Raw genomic sequence first — 5,397 nt, 5'->3', positions numbered from 1 at the left:
CATTCTAAAACATGCTCTCTGCCCCTCTGTACAAACCAGATTCCCTTGCCCTGTCCACTGCCAGGGTGACTTGCAATTTCTGTCTTTTGTCCATCATTATTTATCATCTTTCTGTCTTGGGGATAAATGATTTGGGTTGTTGACAAGGACGTTAAGCTGTCTTGGAAAGATGGACAGGGATGAGAGAAGATCTTTGTTTATGGAGTAAAAGGTTAACTGGTCCTGATTGCTTGAAGCTGATGTGTAACAGAAGAGCTTGAATCTGTGGCTCTGCAAGCAGATAGCAGGGGCAACCTGCCTTCCCTTTCAGCTGTATGACCTTCTTCATTAAGCACTGGGTCCTTGCCACTGACAGGTAAATAATACACTCCTTACAGTGAAAACTTGAAAAGATGTGGTGTTTAAAAGGCATCCTGTACCAACAGAGAATTAAATAAACAGAAGAAAGCCAATGAGCTCTCATAGGGGGCCTTATAAGCTCAGAAAAGAGCATATTTGGCATAAGCAAATATAGGACTGGGTTTTGAAGGTTCATACCACAAATGAGTAGCGCTAACATTACAGTCAGTGCAGCTGAATGACTGTTGTTCCAATCTTATCGTCTTAAGAGCACATAGAATCATAGAATAGTTAGGGTTGGAAAGGACCTGAAGATCATCAAGTTCCAACCCCCCTGCCATGGGCAGGGACACCTCACACTAAACCATGTCACCCAAGGCCTCATCCAACCTGGCCTTGAACACCGCCAGAGACGGAGCATTCACAACTTCACTGAGCAACCCATTCCAGTGCCTCACCACCCTTACAGTAAAGAAATTCCTCCTTATATCCAATCTAAACTTTCCCTGTTTAAGTTTGAACCCGTTACCCCTTGTCCTGTCACTACAGTCCCTGATGAATAGTCCCTCCCCAGCATCCCTGTAGGCCCCCTTCAGATACTGGAAGGCTGCTATGAGGTCTCCACGCAGCCTTCTCTTCTCCAGGCTGAACAGCCCCAACTTTCTCAGCCTATCTTCATACAAGAGGTGCTCCATTCCCCTGATCATCCTCGTGGCCCTCCTCTGGACTTGTTCCAACAGTTCCATGTCCTTTTTATGTTGAGGACACCAGAACTGCGCAGTGAGGTCTCACATGAGCAGAGCAGAGGGGCAGGATCACCTCCTTCGACCTGCTGGTCACGCTCCTCTTGATGCAGCCCAGGATACGGTTGGCTTTCTGGGCTGCGAGCTCACACTGCTGGGTCATGTTCATTTTCTCATCAACCAACACCCCCAAGTCCTTCTCTGCAGGGCTGCTCTGAATCTCTTCTCTGCCCAACCTGTAGCTGTGCCTGGGATTGCTCCGACCCAGGTGTAGGACCTTGCACTTGGCTTGGTTAAACTTCATAAGGTTGGCACCAGCCCACCTCACAAGCGTGTCAAGGTCCCTCTGGATGGCATCCCTTCCCTCCAGCGTATCAACCGAACCACACAGCTTGGTGTCGTCGGCAGACTTGCTGAGGGCGCACTCAATCCCACTGTCCATGTCACTGACAAAGATGTTGAACAAGACCGGTCCCAACACCGACCCTTGAGGGACACCACTCGTTACTGGTCTCCAGCCGGACATTGAGCCATTGACCACAACTCTTTGCGTGCGGCCATCCAGCCAGTTCTTTATCCACTGAGTGGTCCACCCATCAAATTGATGTCTCTCCAATTTAGAGACAAGGATGCCGTGTGGGGCAGTGTCAAATGCTTTGCACAATTCCAGGTAGATGACATCAACTGCTCTGCCCCTGTCCATCAGTTCCGTAGCCCCATCATAGAAGGCCACCAAATTTGTCAGGCAGGATTTCCCTTTAGCGAAGCCATGCTGGCTGTCACCAAGCACCTTGTTGTTTTTCATGTGCCTTAGCATGCCTTCCAGGAGAATCTGCTCCAATATTTTGCCAGGCACAGAGGTGAGACTGACTGGTCTGTAGTTCCCTGGGTCATCCATTTTCCCCTTCTTGAAAATGGGGGTTATATTTCCCTTCTTCCAGTCATCGGGAACTTCACCTGACTGCCATGATTTTTCAAATATGATGGACAGTGGCTTAGCAACTTCATTTGCCAGCTCCTTCAGGACCCGTGGATGGATTTCATCAGGTCCCATGGACTTGTGCACGTTCAGGTTCTTAAGATGGTCTCGAACCAAATCCTCTCCTACAGTGAGCCTAGGGTCTTCATTCTCACAGTTCCTGAGTTTGCCTTCCAAAACTTGGGTGGTGTGGTCAGAATAGACATATAGACAGATGCTTGCACAAGGGATTTCCTATGGTGAGGAATTTCAACAGGTCCTAACTCTCACTGATTTTTCTCAGCAGCTGCCCATATGACCAACTCTGCAGGAACAAAACAGGACCTTTAATAATAATCTTGGTCTAATGTTTGCACACTTTGACCAGTTAGTGATAAAGGGCTATCTTTCAAGGCTGTTTCTAACTTCCTCTAAAGTATAGTTAAAGGTCAAAGGGATGCTTAGGAAAAGTCACTGGCGATTGAAAGATATAAGAGTAAACAAGTGTCTCAGAATATATCTAACTAATGGGTGATGTCTAGAAGACTGGAGATCTACTGCTTCAGGGAGAAAACTTCTACATCAATGTGCCCTTCTGCAGATAGCTGGAGACACACTGTGGGACTGGCTGGCAGACACCAGCCTGAACTGGAAGCTGGGGGCTTGCACTGGCTGGGTGCCATGTCTCAGTGCAGGATGGGAGCACAGAACTCAGCACTACCTTCCTCACAGCCAGCCAGCCCAATTGCAGGAAAGCCTGAGTGAGGAGATCAGATGCGATGCTGTGTGAGCTGAGTCTCCCTTTCCTTTTTAATGTTTCTTCTTTTTGAATTTTATATCTTTAAATCAGTGTCTTAAATACTATAGCAGTCTGAGAATGACCATAGAGATCATTTAAAACTATGACTTTCCAAAGAAATGTCAATGTTATTTACCAGTTACTGCTGTTTGTGGACAACTAGAATGTGCTGAGATGTGAGAGACACAAAGACTTGTTTCTGACCTTTCAGACTGTGCTTTGTTTTGCATAGCATCATAGCACCATAGCACCAGAACAGAATGTAAGTGAAATGTTTAATATGTAAAAAGGCTAGTAGCAGTGCCAGAAGTTTGGATGTATTTATTAATTTAGTAAAGGACATCAGGAAAAAGCCTGTGTATGTGTTTTGGTTTCTAATATGATCATACTTGACAGCTTTAGGTAGCAGTAGTATTTGGTAATGTCTCTGCACTCTTACCCCTGACATGGGAATCCTAACAAAATCCTCCTGTCTCTGTGAGATGTTTATTTGAAAAAAGTTACTCGAAATTCATATGTGCCTCAAACCACTTAATACACTGCGTCTTATAGGGAAGTCCTACAAACTTCTCAGAAGGCAAAGCTGTGTTCTCCTAAACTTCATGGGTTGATCCTACGAAGGCCACTGTGACCCAGCTCACACCTCCTCAAGGAGGGACCAAACACTGTCAGCTATAGTTGTCTTGCATGTGTTATACTTCAGAGGCCCAGCAACAGATGTGATGCACATAGCAGACAAAGGATCACCTTACTATCACTAAAGAGACACAAGCAACATGACTGCAGAAACCCAGGAGCTGTATTTTTCCTGCCAGCAAAGAAGTTTCTCAGACCAACAAATGAGTCAATGTGCTATTTGCTGCTGCCACCAAATTTGCCAGGTTACTTCATCTAGGATGTATGAACGTTTAGTGATAAGTGGCGATTGTTATTGGTGCTGATACTCTCCCAGGAGGAAAAGATCACAAGTTTGGCAAGGAAGCAGGGATGGGTTTGTCTGTCTAAAAGCCGGGTATTAACCGTACCTGAAAGTGTTCACATCTGAGGAGCTTAACAAATAAAAAATGAAGCTGCAACACATAATTTCTGTTGCCAGGGAAGTATTGTGCAGATTGCTTGTCTGGCTTAATGATCCAGATTAGTAGATATGGAAAATATGCAGGAGGGTATTTGAACTCAGTGAATCTGCCCCTACCAGAGAGGTCACTAGGGAATGCTCTATCAGAGCTGTTCCTGCCCAGAAAGTCAGTGCCCTGAGATCAGTGCTTCTCCCAGAGTCAAACTGAAGGCATAGAAGCTGCAAAAATTGCCCTGCCACTTACATGTTTTACAGCTGTCATCTCCCTTTAAATCTATGGGAGAAAAAACCCCCAAAACCTCCTAGGATGCAGCCCATCCCTTTTGCAGGTACATGCATACAAAAAATGAAAAGACAATCTAAATTAAATGACGTGCAACTTGGCATGCCTGGGAGTGGATCTCTGCACTGTGGAACATGGACAAGGCAACCCCCCCCCCCCCCATTGTGACAGTTGTGTCACTTGAAGAGCACACACCAGGGGTGCAGGAAGGACATCATGCAGAGCCAGGGCTCCCCAGGCTCCCTAGCTGATATGCAAAGAGTGCAGGATGAGAGCGGAGGCTCATAGTGAGCAAGTGTTTAACTTTGGCATTGTAAGCCAAGCTTTCCTTGGAAGGCATTTCTAAAGGTCTAAGTTTTCACTTCTTATAACCACAGGCATGTGAACTTAATTTTCTTTTGGAGAAGAAAAATGTATATGTAGCAGTTATATAGTGAGATAAAGTGATATAATGAAACAAATGGGTACTATGGACAACAAAATTTTGTGATATGTTCAATGCATTGCCATTACTTGCTGTAATGATTGACAGCTGTACTGTCTTCACTATGGACTAACTTTAGGACGACGCTATTTTTTATTCACTGTTTTATATCTTTGATGCAACATTTGTACTTTTGCTGACACACAGATTTCATTGTCAATAAAATATATGAAAGTACAAACCAAATGTGTTTGCTTTTTTTTTTACCATCCCATGTATTTAATGCTATTGGATATATCTAATAAAACTGTATATATAAGAAAGATATGTACAATTAGATTCTTCTTTGGTTTGTATCATTAATTTGGTAGAAGCTCTGAAACTCATAGAAAATGAGAAGTATCCTCCTTTCTTCGTTTGTTGGAAGCACAACATCTTGGGAAGGTCAGCCTTAGAAGAAAAGGTTATTGTAGAGCCTAACAGAAGATTGAAGTGCAGATGTCCAGCTACAGTTGAGGTTGGGATTTTTGACACCTATTTTAGAGATGGGTAAGTCTATTGTCAAACATAGCAAACCATAGACTATGTAGAAAGAGGGTTACACACTGCCACTTGGGTTTCTTGGCAATAACTCCTAATTTATAAAAATTTAAAATGGATGATCATATTTATTTTACTTTCTTACGAATGATTGTAGCTTTAATATTGCACTTGGAATCTTGTATGTCTAACGTGCATGCTGCTTTCCAGGAGAGGGCAGTCCATACCCAGGA

The sequence above is a fragment of the Psittacula echo genome (genome assembly GCF_963264785.1).
Source record: "Psittacula echo genome assembly, chromosome: 4".
Classification (NCBI taxonomy): domain Eukaryota; kingdom Metazoa; phylum Chordata; class Aves; order Psittaciformes; family Psittacidae; genus Psittacula; species Psittacula echo.
The sequence above is the reverse complement of the archived record's forward strand: the minus strand, read 5'-3'. Positions refer to the sequence as shown.